This window comes from Seriola dumerili, unplaced genomic scaffold (genome assembly GCF_002260705.1).
Source record: "Seriola dumerili isolate Sdu_G_001 unplaced genomic scaffold, Sdu_1.0 BDQW01000167.1, whole genome shotgun sequence".
NCBI lineage: Eukaryota > Metazoa > Chordata > Actinopteri > Carangiformes > Carangidae > Seriola > Seriola dumerili.
In genome coordinates, this window is record NW_019174422.1 from 1651106 (window position 1) to 1668151 (window position 17046).

Consider the following 17046-nt stretch of genomic DNA (forward strand, 5'->3'; position numbering starts at 1 on the left):
TGCTGCACATGTTAACACTCTGATTTCCTAATCTGGATGATATACAGCAAGGTTGGAAGACATTTTCACTCATGTTACCTGCCTAAAATTAGTCCTTAACATCACAAAAATGAGGCTATAGAAGTATTTGCTTTCACATTCTCTTCAAAGTGTTTAAGTCCTGTGTAGAATTTCAATGCTGTAGCTGATGGCCAGTTTATTCTACAACTATTCTGTATCACTAATTTATGAGCTCAGGTTATATTTTGCACAGTGAACTAAATGTGTATTGCCTCGACTCAACTTTGGTGTCCAGTCATGTGGCATATAACCAAAAAATATTTTAATAATATTTTTCTTTTGAAAGGCATTTAAAACAAATTTATTTTTAACAACTAATTTGGACAATATGAAAAAAGTAGAGCATTGCCTGAGGCATGTGTCATGAATGCCAGTTCATCCAGTTGATCAATTTGTCCAGTCAAATCATCCACCATTATTATTATTTTCTGTTGTTAAAGCTCAAAATCTTGGCTCTCACAGGTCCTCTGTTATCCTTGAATTCAGAGACCAATTTGTTCACAAAATTGCTCGGCACTTATCTCAAAGTGTAGGCTTAAAAAAAAAAAAAAAAAAAAAAAACAAGCAGCAATTTTTAAACAACAAAAGCAGTCACCAGGCAGACTGGCTTTTATAAATAAGAAAGTAAGAATAAGATAAAGCATCATGAATATTGTGTGTGCTACACAGCCACATGTATTTGAGTAACGTTTGCGATCAATGACGGCCACATTGTGCTGTGGTTTTTCTCGAAGAAACACGGGATGGGTAAAAGAGGATCAGAGAAGTAGAACTTGATTATTGATTGGTATGTATACCAAATACCAGTCAACAATTGTGGAGTGCAAACTCGGAGTCTGAATAGCAAAAGAGCTTCAACAAACCAAATCAATACATGCTATACTCAAAGAATCTCCAAAAACACAAAATCCCAGCAGCCATCAGGGTGGTGCTAGCTTGGTGCTGGGCTGCTAGCATAAATATATAATGCCCAAAGGGGGGTAACATGGATCATGTGTGCAATTTGAGAGGATTTCTCACAAATCACATGTAATGGTGAAAGAGGATCCCCTGAACGGCTCTGTGTGGAATGTGTGTGTGTGTGTGTGTGTGTGTGTGTGTGTGTGTGTGTGTGTGTATGTGTGTGCGTGTGTGAATGTCATGACTGCTGCTCTCTGGGCAGCAGCTAAAGTGTTGTCAGTGGGGTTTTTAAAGGTATAGGATCACTTCCCCGTGCCCTTCAGGAACCACTCAGACGCGTGACCTTCACCGCCACAGGTGCCTCGGGTCCCGACTATCCTTTCAGATTCGTTCACTGTTAGACAGGATGACACACGTGTCTGTGTGCTGTTGCATTACCATCACAGTAATTTGTCTTCAAAAGGATAACACAATAAGGAAAATCCTTAAAGACTCATAACATTGAAAATAGTGGAATTTAGAGTTAGTGCTTAGCTATAAGCTTAATATGATCTGGTATAAATCTAGGTTAATATATGTTAATAAGGGTCAAGACCTCTTATAAATGATATCATATATCACGCTGCTATGGTGACTTGTTGTTTGCAGCTGTATTATTTTCTAATTGTTTCAGGTCCCCTAATACCAAAACTGATATTGCTTAAATGTATTTATTCATCTTTACTCTTGGGTAACATTTTTATGAATGAAACCACAAAACGAGTGGAACAGTGTATCCTTATACAGCAATTCGGGGATTTTATTATGCTAATAATTAAATTAACATAATAATATGAAAACATACTTGAATGAGAACCATTGTTTTGGGGAAAACACACAGCTTTTCAAATGAAAATGTTTTGGCAACATTCAGTTTACCTCCTTTTGTTTGTGTGGCAGCAAAACTGTCAGATATCTGAAGGCTCAGGCAAATAAACCCAAAACTATTTGCATTGTGAAAGACCACTGGAGAAAATGTCTGTTTGTAATTGGACTGAATTTACTTTTTAAAGGTCCCATATTTTACTAATTTTGAATTTAATTTGAAGTGTCTATCCATATCCATGTAGTTTTAAGAACCAAAAACAATCTCAATGTATTTTTACATCTCCTCTCTCAGGCTTCTCTCTGGAGCTTCAGTAGCAACAGGTCAGTGAGCCAATCAGAAGAGAGGAGACTCTGAGCCTCTCTTCTGATTGGCTGACTGTTTTTTGAGTGATCAAATAAAAATATAGCATATTTCAGGTAAACACTGAAAGAAACCAAATTCTGCCATGTTGGATGGTGGGTTCAGGTGGATAGGGCTTGGGGTGTGGCTGAGGGTGGCGACTGCCTTGTTGTGAGATCACAAAGTTACAGAAGTCCTGATGGCTGGTTTTGAGGCTCAGTTTCTGAATACAGGCTGTGTGCATTTCTCTGTGGACTGAGCGCGTTGATACTTTCACAGTATTAATATAGAAGCTAGACCTGTTTATAGAAGACATGGAGATCTCACTTCTTACAATATGGGACCTTTAATAAATCTTGATGCTTGGTGTAGTGCCAGCGATATTGGCTTCAGTGAACACATGCAGTAAGTGTGTGTTAGTATGTGAAGTGCACATCTGCACACTCATGCATATGTGGCTGCCTCCTGCCTCCTGCTGCCTCGGGGACAGAGCATGGGAATGTGTCCGCCTGTTGTCCGCCGAGCAGTCAGAGTCAGTTAAAAGCAGCGAGCACTCAAGGTCAACCTCCATCAAAGACCGCGGCCAATCAGGCCTGACACGACCCTGCCATCGCCACATGTCCGGGCGGCGGTACCACAGCCAAAAATCCTCTCTCTTCCTCCTCCTCCTCCTCCGTCTCGTCCCGTTCTCCTCCCCTCCGCCCGCGAAAACGCAGCTTCTGCCAAAAACCTGCTGCCCTCAGCACTGGTGGAGGCATGTCTCTCAGTCTGTCTCTCACACTAACGTACACACCTGCTTACTCACTGGTTTGCTCATGCACAACACACACACACACACACACACACACACACACTCACACATGCATGCGCGCACACACACACACATACACTCACACAACCAGTCCCACATATTTCTCTACTCCTGTATCCTTTTTCCTCATTTTCCTTCCCTCATCTATTCTCCCACTCTCTCTCTCTCTCTTTCCCTCTCTCTCTCTGTGACCTCCACACCCCCCCACACCCTCACCCGACTCAACTGCCCACCATGCTGTCCACAAGCTTATTGTTTTTGACAGCTGAGTATAAACACGGAGCCTTTGCTTAAGTTAATCAGACTGCACACTGTGCGAGCTCCAGACAGCAGTTGTGAGCCTTTATTCTTAAACTCCGCTCTGAATCCTGACCACCCCAGAACCAACAAGGAGGAATTTTCACTTTTTTTTACCTGGTGTTGGGAGAATATCTTCACCTTCATGTTCTTTCACATTAGCTACTTCGCTTTGGCAGCATTTCTTCTTGGGAACCACAATTGTAGATGGCAGAAAATTGGTGCCATTTGGCTTTTTGGGAGACGTTTTCTTCCTCGGCTTTCTGCTGAAGGTTTTAAAGGAGTGACTGTTAAAAGTTACCTAACCCATCTCAAGCCACACATATAGTGGAAAAGCTCCAGTATATTCAGTTGGCGCGCTCTCAGATGCTGGTGGATGCTGCAACTGGAGCTCTGTCTCTCTCTCTCTCTCTCTCTCTCTCTGTTCCAGAAGGTGGAGATGATGCAGTAAATAATATCCAATGGTGGAAATCCAAAGCAAAGACAACATACACACACCGGCTGTGCTAAAAGTTAAAGCTACAGTAATAATACTGAAGAGGAAAATGTTTTTGAACTGGTGTTCTCACAATTTGAGCTCCCCTCTCTCGGGATGAGCTACCAGTGGAAAAGAAGTGATCTAAAGTGAGGTAGCTCATTTTGGAGGATTTTGTTGGAAAAAAAATCTATTGTCAGTGCAATCAGCACTTTTACAGTTTTTTCACAGTAAGAAAAAAAAAAAAGAAGAAAAAGATAAACTACAACAACAGAAAAGTAGATGGTTTACTTGTTCTCTGAACCAAACAAGGAGGCTGACTGCAGGGATTAGTCTTTACTGGCGTTAAATAAAAAGGATAGATGAGGACGTGGACATGTGATGATTTAATGGTCTCCTAGAATGAGTGACCCCTTTCATTAAACATTTTTTCTCATCTATCCATCATGCTTTCAAGCAATCCATCACTTTCGGAGAGAGCAATAAACACTCATGAAATAATTAAGCTGCTGTGATTTATTCAAATACCTGAGGGATGTATTTCAAATGCTACATTTTGGCGTATTGTGTGTTTTATTTATGGGCCGTGACTCAGGCCCAAGCATGTGATGAGAGCTGGTTTCTAGACATACTAAACTTTCCTAATGTAGGCAATCTGAAAGCTGCTAAGATATGACATCAGTGCAGAGAAGTGGATGCATCATACATGTGGATAATGTTTTTCCTGAATGATGCATAAGCGCAGACACTTATGGAGGAAGTTCTCTTCTGCAACTGGAACTCGAGTTTTACAGACATTCACTGGCGCACAGCATGGCTTGTTCCTTTTAGATTCTGCATCGCAAACACATCTGAAAATATTACATAACGTGCATTTCAAGATCCATGAATATTGATAACTCTTGTTCTGGAAAGACATATGCAAAACAACACAGGTCATTAACATTGAACAGAAAAAAATAATTTCACTTATTTTGAATGTAAGGATATCAATTTATGCAATATTATTAACCTCCTAATTTTACCAGGAAATACAACTACACAACTGCGGCTACAACTACAGCTACAACCGTCACATCTTGTCATCTTCCCTCATGTCTCAAATCGTGTTTCCTGTTTTATTTTGATACTCACCTCTTGTCTCATTCCAGGTCCCTGCACTTCCCGCCCTCCTGTGTGCTGATTACTTGACCCCGCCCTAACGTGTTGCACCTGTGTGTCATTGTCTCCCCAGCCCCCAGTGTGTGTTCAGGCTCAGTGCTCCCGTCACTCTGTGCCATCTCGTCTTGTCCATTTGTGTCAGAGTTCTAGCCTTTTCCTTTACGTGCTTGGTTGCAAATATATTTCTAAGTAGAGACTGTTACTTTTCCTGCTGAGTGTTGGGTTCTGCTTTTGAATCCACTCTCTGTGTTCAGCTGTTACAACAAGTACAACTACAGCAAACTACAGCTACAGCTACAACCACAGCTACAGCTACAGCTCTTCAAGATCGAAGTTCCCGGGTGTCCCCAGTGCTTCAACGGAGAGACAGGTAAATACAGGATTCTACATTGTCACTGGAACGTGTCAGTTAATCACAGTTGAAGTGTTTTTTTTTTATATTGTGTCTTCATACTGCACATTTGATATTTTTACTCTCAGTTCAGAATATTAATCCTAGAACTTGTTCAGCCAGGAAGCAGAAAGGTGAAGATGTCTACACAGAGAGCAGCAAGATGCAGGAGAGAGCCTTTCAGCACAGGAAAGACTGACAGCACTAAACCACTAAACCAAGACGAGGCCCTGAGTTTAAGAGAGATTTGCTGCTGCTACTGTCATGAGAAGGTATGTTTCAGTCTGGTCCATATTTTTGACGTTGGTGTAGTAAACAGCTGAATTGCACTGAGTTTATTTTTTATTTATTTTTTTAGCTGGTGGTTGGCTGTATAGCTCTTCTTGCCTATCTGTAAAAGTCACAGCACGCCACTGCATTATGCACACTGAATTACTGGGACTAAATTGATGAGACATTGATACCACAGATAGGACCACTGCGTGGTTAGATTAGCATTTTGGATAAGGTTAGTGAAAGATTGTGGCTTTGATGAGCCTAAGCCAAGTGCTGTGACTACCTCATGAAATCATTCTTTAGTTGCATTTAGTGTTTATTGTATTGCAAGAGTGGGTACTGCAGGAAAACAAATGGAGCACGTTGTCACTGCCGATTTTACTGATATCGTCAGTATCAGCATTTTGCAATTTGCCAGATTAGGTTAATTAAGGAACTAATTTGGAAGAGATAATAGTCTGTTGTGAACATCCATTACAATTTATACACCCACTTTGTACGTGTGCACACAAACTTTTCCTGTCCAACGAGGGATTATTAGTCAGACTTTGGCCGTGCTCTGTTTAAATTTCGACTCCAAATAAAGTGGTTTAGATAATCTGTCAGAAACGTTGGCTAGTTTACAGATTGTTTGATAAAACTGAACATTGGCATTTCTTGCGCTGACAGACTTTGGTGATGGTATCATCATAACTGACAAATAATGTGGAAGCCTAGAAAAAACAAGACCAGAATTTGTAAAAGTTTGCCTCATAATGTCTTGCCCCCTCCAAAAAAAAAAAAGCACTGTAATCCAGGAAAATCATATTTATACATATTGATAAACAACTTGTCTGATCATGATGACTGCCTGTCTTTCCTGCCCTGTCGGTGTATTTGTAGCTATGTTGACGTATTCCCAGATTTCAGCAACGTCTGTTTGCAGCGTTTCTGTGCGATAACTGACAGAAACGAGTTCAGGAAATGAAACCTGAATTGCAGTAAGCACAGAACTTTTCATCATCCGGCATATTTAACCTGAACTGGAAACATACACCTGCAGATCACATTTAAGAAGTGCAACTATTGACATCACATTCGTGTAACCAATGGCGCAATTAGATGAAGACTGTGTGACGGTTTTCAGCAAGTACGAACTGGAGGACTGTGCACACTTGAGCAATCAAAGCGATAATTCACTGCTTCGCCATATTGCCTTTGTGAATACATTGATTCTGATTTCATTTGGACTATACCGCCGGCTTAACAGTACTTACGACTTAGGGTTTAAAACCAATTTCTGGGCAGACTATTAGTGAGTGAACTCCCCCATCTCTTAGAAAAGCAGACTTATCTTAGTGTTCAGTGTTAGATTCATGTGTTAAATCTTCGCCTTGATGTGGTTAGACAAGAACAGCTGCTATGAGCTCCCTAATGAATTGAATACTGGCTTGTGATTTAGGAGATTCACTTAACCATGCTGTGCGTGTGTATGTGGGTGTTGAATGTGTGTCTCGCTCATTTCCGTATGTCTAAGTGCGTCTTCGTCTGCCTCGCATGCCACCGAATGTGAAGCCCGCATGCGTCTGTGTCTGGTGTGTGTATGTGTGTGTGTGTGTGTGTCAATCAGTGCCCCTGCGTGTGTGTGTGTGTGTTTTAAAGCTGTGGTCCTTCGTGTACATATATGTGTGTGTGTGTGTATGTTTGTGTGTGTGCTTGCCAATGATAACCGATAAACAAAGTGAGGAGAATAATAACTCTCCCTCTCTCTCACCCTCCCACTTTGCCTCTCCCTCTGTGATGACAGCACTGTCTATTGGAGTATGCTGCTTCTTGTCTCTCGGCACATTGTGTACCCATTAACAAGGCCCTGTGCACAACCCCCTCCCTCCCTCCCTCCCTCTGCCTCCCTCATCCTCATCTTCCTCGCCTCTGAGTCGTCACATACACTGAGCGCTGACACATCCCGGGTGAAGCTAAGTGCTGTGCTGCGGCGTGCTTGCATGAGGGAGCAGCGTGGCCCAGCCCGGATAAGAAACGGGCACGGGAGTAGGACGACGGAGGCGGTGGCACTCTCTTAAGTATTAAACCTTATTAAAAGATTAAATTTGACAGAGTTCGGGCTTGTTCCCTCCTAGGCCAGACAGCAAGACCATTAGCATACGGAAACACTGCATGGTGTGCTACTTAGTCTCCCTTAATAAGCTGAGCTAGAATTGAGAAGAGGTTGGCTATAGTTTGGCAGTGGGCGGGGTCCTGATAGATAGTTATGTCCTTGGTTTTGTGATGTGTAGCGTCAAGGGATTGACTTCAGTTGCCAACGTGGAATAGTGTGGTGTAATTTGAATCAGAAATGGCTTCTCAAGGCAGACACCTAATGCACCTAAAGAGGGTGTTTTTTATTATTATTATTATTATTATTCTTGAACTGAGACACCCATAAATTTCTCATATATTCAAATGCATTTTTAAAAGCTGCAATAGTCACAATTATTATGTAAAGAGAGAACAGTGAGTGCACACATATAAAGCTGAATTCACCCATGGTTGAACCTGCTGCACTGTGGTTGCATTTTTCAACATCTGCCCCCCCACCCCCACCCCGGGATGACGACATCATTTAGGCTCAAGGATCACAGAATTAAGTCGAGTTGCATTATCTCTGGGAAGCGTGGCACTACACATTCAAATAGTTGTGTACATGAAAAGTGAGGGGAGCCAGATTTACTTACACAAATAAGAGCTGTAGCTGAAAATAGATTGAACCATTAGTGGCTCACAGAAAATCCTACATTTTTATAACTACAAGTAATTCTACCATTAGATGTCAATTTACAACTGCTTTTATATTCTCATTTCTCCTTTACTTGACATTTTCATTCCTGCCGGTGCCTTTTTTTTTTTTTTTTCCGGAATCCTCTTTATAACTGAAAATTCAAAATTCTGTGTTTTGCACTGCTGCACCACACAGAGTACGAAGCATATTCAAACTTCAGATCAAGGACTGTGTTGCTGGTGAAGTCTCACTAACTCGGACAGAGACACTTTAACGGGGTGGATGTTTGCTATTATGGTCTGCTTGTCTCATGAGCATTCAGCTGAAGGACAGTTTCTCAACTAAGAATACAACCATCTGTCCCCTTTTTACGTGTCTGGTATTCACACATGTTCAGGGACTTTCGACGCCAGCGCGTCACAGAAATCCCATGCCATTAGCCTGATTCAGTTTATTGCCGTGTATGAAATCAGACTAATAAGGCTGAAGAGGATACAGGGAAAAAAACAAAAGAGAGTACGGTCATGGCTCTCGCTAACAAACACTGTATCTGCTGGGATGCTGAGAGACTTGAAACTTTTACAGAGCAAGAAACATTGATAAGAGCCATTTAGAAAGAAACTTATAAGCTGTTTAACATGAGCAAACTTTCGATTCTGATTTCACCGTTCTGTCCCTCTCCTCGTGTCACTGTGACCTAACAAAGACGCGAAAAATGGCAAGAATCATTTTTCAGTGCTTTTACACTTTTGCCTCTACAGGGAAATTCTCGCCTGGGTACTTTAGGGGTCAATATGACCTGAATATGAATGTGAAAAACCTGGATCTAGTGTGATCACATTATACACAAACACTACAGTCTCTTACACACACACCCACACACACACACACACACGCACACACGCACACACGCAGACCCAAACATGAATACGCACATTCATATGGAGATCTTGTGAATAAAAGTCTCATTGCTCCAGGTTGATTTACTGATCATGGAAATTAGCAGGGGTGGAAAGAGTACTGGAAAATTGTAGTTGAGTACAAGTACTGTTACTTAAAAGAAATTTTACTCCAGTAGAAATAAAATTACTTGTGTCAAAATGTACTCGGATACAAGTACAAAATACGTCAGTTAAAACGTACTGAATAACTGTTACTGCATTACATTTTGAAAGGGGGAAGGGGAATGCTAAAGAAATATGGTGATAACAATAACATATGATAAAAGAATATCTTTAGGCTACCAGGCTCATATGTATTTGTGTTGCATTGCGTAGCACTATATCCCAGTTGACAGTTTATTAGGAAGACCTAGCTAAAACTAATGCAGTCTAATGCAACAGTTCTGCAATTTTAATATTATTAACTGGTGTAGCGAGTTGTTGATTCAACTGCTCATTTTGGACGATGTAGTGTGTGGCGCTGTTGAGCTGTATTGTATTATACAGAGAGGTGTTTCTGTTAGCCTACCTTCTATAAATATTATATATATATACAATATTATAAATAAATCAAACAGCTGCCACTTCTTATAGAATTAACAGCAGAAAAAGCACAGATAAACACAGATAAAACGTTACGTTGCCAGGCAACAAAGGAGCTGTTGATGCTAGTGTTGCACACACCTGTCCGAACATCACTCTGCGTCTCGTGCTCCATAATCGGCTCTGAATCCAACTTCTCAGCTGGTTCTCAGTCACAGCGGAAGGATCTATCATCATTATTTAGCATTCAGCGTTAGCCAGACCCAGCGTGCACTTTTTGCAGGTGTGTTGGATTTGGGACCCTTGCCGTGGTCGCCGGGTGGTGCATTCCACACAGCAGCCTCCTCTCTGCTGCAGCTGCTGATTTGATTCTCTTCATTTGTTGCATTATCACACAGTTGATCTCAACTTCATCATGTTACTTCTGTTTTTACTCAGTAATGATTTTGACTTAGTAGCGAAATAAAATACTTCAGAAATACTTAAGTACAAGTAATTTTACAGATTTAAAAAAAAAAAAAAAAACTCAAAGTACAGGTATACAAAAAACCAACTTTGTTAACAGGAGTAAATGTAATTCGTTACTGTCACCACTGGAAGTTAGCGCACTCGTGGTTTTTGAATCAGAATATTTTCTCTAATTTCTCTATAGGGAAACTATAAGTGAAGCCTGACATCCACTGTACTGTGTGCAGTAGGTAAGGACCTCACTTACACGCATCACATCATTGGAAATGGCCCAGCTGTAGACTGTAATGGATGAAATGAAAACCTTGGATGACTCTTTGATGATATGCATTCAGCATTCACCTCCTATTCACCTTAAACTGACGACGACATTATACTGTACCACCCCGCTGCAGCGCGCATGTTCCTTCTCCTGCTTAACAACACGGCGTATAAAACCTCCCTCCAGTCGTTCACCAATAGAAAACAACTAAATCAGATAGAAGCCCGGGTAGTGGCTGCTCTCGCTGCAGATGTGTGCACAGTCAGATTGAAAGATTTGCGATTTTGGAGTACAGTCAACTTGAAAGTGACTCAGGAGAGGCATATAATCTGCAGCGTTATCTGTGACAGGATTCAAAGGCAGCAATGACAGGGGACCCCGGGACATTATGGGGACTAAGTAGCTCTATCTGGCCTAGGATGGATCAGCACATGGTGGGGTAGAGAGACACTTTGATCATACAGTGTACACACACACACACACACACACACACACACACACACACACACACACACAAACTGTGGAAAGAAAGACGATGATTGCTCCCTCACTTCTCTTGTACAGTTCATACTAGGTCTTCAATAACTTGTTAAATTGACATATTGTGGTTAATGTGTTTTTTGGAATTTCATTTTACACTATTGATGCGAGCACAATTGCGTATTACCAGTGATCAGGAAAAAAAAAAACAAGAAAAGTGGCACTAAAAAAAACAAGAGGCTTGAGCAATATCACTGCACCGCTTGTTGTTTCGCTAGCTCTCCAATCTCTGATCATCATCTCACCAAAGCAAAAAGACTTGTTTGTGCTTTTGATCCAGTGTTTTGTGTACACCGAGAGGCACTTTGGTACCAACTTCTCCCTCAGCGGAGGAAAACTCAAATCCTGTCACATGCAAAAAGAAAAGTGAGTGTTGAGATGTTACAGTATACATTCAATCAGCACAGCACTCTTTTCTGATAAAGTTTTCTGCCATTTCTGGAGTTTTCCAATGCTGTGAGCAGTAAAAAGAGGAGAAGAAGTGAGGAAGAAATCAGGGGACAGCCTTAGACAGGGGTCTGGAGCTGGATCCAGACTCGTAATGACATGAGGACATGGTATGTGCCTTAGCCCGAGGCGCCACAAAGGGACCGATGTGTTTAGGGTCTTAAAAAATGGATCATGAAATGACACAACTGGGGCCTCATTCATTCTGCATGAGCCACACGCAGGGAGGGGATTTTATAGTTTACATGAAAAATAGAGTGAGTTGTTCCAGAATGAAAGAGGAGGGGAAACCACCTCTGGAGGCATCTCAAGCGGACTTTGATGCCAGAGCAGGACACTTTGCTATCACTGTGTTACACACTTGGTTCTCAGCTTTCTTACTTACCTGCCTGTACTCTCTGTTAAAGCAGACAGATTCCCTGCCCACGGGAATATGATGATATTTCTTCAACAAGGAGGAAGAACGAGCATCAAACACAAGAAAATGAGCAAAGCTTTTAAGTGCTCTAAGCTTCACAAAGAGGGATATTTGTATCGGGATGCTGAGTGTGAATGAACAATGATTTAATGTTGATAACAAAATGGAACAAAATACACAGGGTAAACTCGGCTGGAACAAATGGGTGAACATCCAGATCTGGATCAAGGAAACAACTAGAGGAACTGTATTGTCACTGTCGACACAAGGAAAAACTGAAAGAAGGTGGAAAATGAGTTGCATGTACATCCAGATGTTAACATCTGCATGCTAACATACTCAGAATGATAATTCTAACACGATATATTGTTCACCATCTTCACCAGGCATGAAAAAAGTGTGAGAATGCAACAAAAGAAAGGAGCCAAATCAGCAGGGGGGGGGGGGGGGGGGTAAAGGCCGATAGCAGTTTATGAAAAGTACAGTTAAGAATAGCGTCACCGTGGGGATCATGATTAGCATCATTGTACCTCAGCATACGTTAAAAGAAGGGGTTGCATTCGCCTGAATTAGTCATTGATTTAACGCACCATGCGACAAGCGCGCCAGGTGACTGATACTGAACACACCCACAGGTTCATGCTGGGTCTGGCTAAACACGGTGGAACTGTTTACTGACAAAACCTCTGCCTTTGTGGAGGTGCGCCCAACCTCTCTGCTGTTTTTGACAATCACAGTTGTTAGCACTCATTCAGCTCTAAGTGTTTGGAAACTCTGAGGAAGGCAGCACGACAGGAGCTGAGTGGACCGGGTTTTTTTTTTTTTTTTTGCATTGAGAGCGAACGAGCAAAGAATTGAACCTGGAGCAGATTGTGGAGGAGTTCATGGAGTGCGAGGCTCACAGGACGACGACAACAAACTCACTGATTGTTGAAACTCTCTCCAGAGGAGAACAACCACCACCACCATGTGTGTTTGTGCCTCAGTGCTTTAGCGATACTTTATTCTGCTGTTCATTCTATATGAAGTGTCAGGCTGCTTCTGGAGTTTAGTGCTGCTTGTTGCACAGATGTGTTATTTATTGTCTGCCATTTTTGCTTGATTGTCTGAGTTTTGTGGTTGATAATCTATAGTGGATAATCAGTTGTATGGACATATCTATCTACGGAAAAGGAATTTATTGGTGGTTTGGACATTAGTGCTTAGTTGTGCAGGTGCGATGATGTTCCACCAGTAGCCTACATACACTCATTTTAATGCACTGTGTATTTTGTAGCCTTAAGGTGCAACCTTCATTTTAAACCACTTTGTGCAAGGAACTTTATTGATTTATTTCTTTAAACTGTGGTCACACTGCACAGATATCACCTTGCTGAGATTTGATCACAGTGTAAGCCAAATACCTGCCAATCCGATCGCATCCTGATCACACTGCATTCTGTGCGCACTTGCATGTTGCACTACAATGCATTTTTCTCTTATCCAGGTAGAATATCCAGATATAGATTGCATCCTGTAAATTTGGTTTGGATGATGATGATTTATTTTCATTGGATGATATGTAGAACAACTTATAAACATGATAAATTGCTCGAAACCAAATGTGGTTTGGGTGTAATTGGATGTTTACAATTTTCATTTAAAACCAAAAAGTAAATGGTCTGTGCTGTTGTGTGTTGTACATCACACCTTGGCCATTACTCTACAGTCCTATATGACATTGGCTTTATTGATTGCATACAAGAACAGATGCAAAGATATGTGCCATGGGCACAGCCTATACTTCAAAACAACTATGTACCAATGCCAAAGCTTCTGTTGCTAAGAATTCTGAGGTGCTAGGAAAAAAGATGTATTTGACTCCACTTTTGCTCTTCCTGAGACCCCCTAGGCAGAAGCCTGATATTACAAGACTTGGTGGACTTAACTGATTGAAACTCATCTGCTCTCATCTTCTGTTCTTGCACAAATACCAGACGCAGCTTTGGTGTTATTTTGACAGCTAGATCAAAGGAAAAAAAGGAGCTAATGCTTCAACAGTGCAAACCCCCCCAGTCAAGTCAGTTGAGTGCACTATAAAAAGTTTCCACAGTAAGTAATGTTCAATCCTCTTGCATTTGCTCCAATGCAGTTTTTTTTATTTTTTTTATTTCAGGACTTTTCTGCTAATCTGCTCCATGTCGGCTATTTCCTGTAAAACTGACTGTGCCTTCACTCTTATTAAACTAGTATTCCTGTGCACCATGCACATCATCGGCTACAAAAGAAGTATTACTCTGACATACAGTGAGAAAGACCCAGCATGATCCACTGCTGTGCCATGATGAGTGCTCCAGATCTGTTCCTCTTCAGGCCTCTCGGAGGTGAAAGATGGTGGGTGTCTCATAGAGAGCCATCTGTTACGATTATGGAGATCCTGAAGGGGTGAGCGGTGACTAAAGTGGGCTTCTAATTGAATTGGGTGTAGAGGTAATCTCGTCAAAGTGCCGGGGTGGCTGGCACCACTGCCGACTACTCCTCCTCCACAGGCTTCTCTTTACCCCCATACTGAAATAATGCAAGACAGTACAGTTATTGTAGATATATATATATATATATATATATATATATGGAGAGAGAGATGTGTGTGTGTGATACAGTATGAAAAGAGCAAAAAGGGCTGAGATTCTTCATGTCCGACATTTGGTTGAGGGCAAAAGACATGGATTTGGATTTCCTCAAGAAATATCTCTTTACAGGCAACATGTGCCGTGATCTCCATGTTTAATCGGATCATAATTTTGACGTCTGAAACGTTTTCTTTTTTTAAACTCAAGCTACCTGACAGTAACGCATGAGAATGAGGGCGAAGCATTAGTTCATACATATGTAGGTTATGTGAACAGGCTCTTCTGAGATGAGTCAGATGGATTTGGGTTGAGGTCTGAGAGCAGAAGTTAGTATCAGGAACATTGGCAAGAACGTTCTCCAGGTTTAGTTTTGTGTTAAAGGTCCTATATTTTAAACTTTTCTGAAATTCATAAAAAATACATATCTGTATTTTTAAGAACTAAACTCCATCTCAATGTGGTGTACCATCTCCTCTCTGGAGCTCTAGAAAGAACAGGGTGTTTTTTTGTCAGTCTCTGAGCGTCTCTTCCGATTGGCTCACACACGGCACACGGTCAGGCCAATCACAGGTAACACACTGTAGCCTACAGTCCGGTTCTGCTAAAGGGTTTGTGCCTCTTTAAAGGAAGTTTTTTCCTTGCCACTGTTGCCGAGTGCTTGCTAATGGTGGGAATTGGTCTCTGTAAATAATATTATGTGATTTAGTGTTATTTGGCGTTTATATAATTAAGATTAACTTGACTGACTACTGTAGCTTGGTAAAACTCAACAGTAAATGCAACTGGCAATGGTCAGTCAGCGCTGAAATGAGCCGAACAGACTCTATGCTCAGTATATTTCAGAAAAAATTAACTTTAGCCACTGGTCTTTAATATTATTATCATTGGGAAGGCTGTTCAATGATATATTGGCTTCCTGACATCCAGCGATTGTGCGTTTCCTCAAAATTTTTCTGTCTTGTGGCTTGTTAGCGAAGTGACGGAATGGCTGCTTGCTGTTGTATTGTTAACAGTTTTTTAAAAAAAAAAAAAATTTGTTACAGTGGTGCTGTGGGCATGGCTGAGGGCGGTGACTGTGACTTTTTTTTTTTTTTTTTGTGACATCACAAAGTTCCAGAAGTCCTGACAGCTCATGTTGAGGCTCAATTTCTGAATACAGGCTGTGTGCATTTCTCTGTGGACTGAGCGCTTTGATACTTTCACAGTATTAATATAGAACATAGGCCTGCTTTATAATCATAAATAAAAAAACATAGAAATCTCCCTTTAGACAATATTGGACCTTTTTTTAAAATATATCTTTGCGCTCATCCATGTTGGCTGCTGTTTAAAGAATCAAAGTGAAACTGAACTTCCCGGTTTCTGTTACAAAAGTTAACACATTTGTAAAAATGCAAATGTCTAAAACTCTATCACTACTGTATAACCGTCCTTGTCAGTATGAGCAATGGTAAATGGGAGATCGCACTTAGTTACAGAAACAGATTAGCCTGATGCTGACATCCGAGCTTCGGCTCACTATACAAAAGCCTCTGTTCCGGTGGCCTTATAGCTGCTGAGGATCTCCTTCATCAGTCTTTCTAAGAAGCTGAACAATGACCTTGAAGGTTTCTGTCCATGTACTAAGATTAATTAGTGATTATCTTCAACTGTATTAGCTGGTAAAACACTTCATCCTTTAAACAAAAGAAAAAATGTTGTTTAAAAAAAAAAAAAAAAAAACAAAGGTTGCCAATGAGTTTTGCGCACAGAAGCACTGACAAAGCCAGATGGAGCTGTAGCTGTTTAATGCCCGAATGAATGAACGAATGTATGGTAAAATGTCAAGGTGCTTAAAATTTTACAAGCCAGGACAGTAATCAGTGTATAATCAATTAATCATCTCAATTATCATCTTGAATAAAAGCACAACATAAGATTGCTTATTGTGAAGCACTTTGCTATTAAGACTATTTGTTATTATAAATAAGAATGAAAAATAATACACCAATATATATCAGGAAAAACTTTATTGATCTAATATTTTGGTAAAATTATTGTTGTAGTCCACACATGAACACAGTATTTGCACTGCAAGGCCGTGATATTTAGGTAGAAGACATGGAGATATTGGAATACTGTGTTTAATAATATTCACTGGCCACTCTGAGAAGTTTCTTTTGATTACTGTGTATGGCTCTCCTGCACCACTGTCCATGCTTTACCTTAATGTCAGCTCATTAGCAGCTTAATTGAAAGCAGAAAGTCAGACTTGTCCCAACTTTTATGATATGTAAACAAGGTTCTCTGCCATGTGCAATCTCTCTCTCTCTCTCTCTCTCTCTCTCTCTCTCTCTCTCTCTCTCTCTCTTTTTCTCTTTCAACATCTGCCCCATCACTTTCTGTTGAACTGACTCTCCTCTCTCCGTCTCTCTCCATCTTTCATTCTCCATTTTCATCTCCCTGAAGGGTCTCCATCTTATCTCCGAGATAAGATGAACTGCCA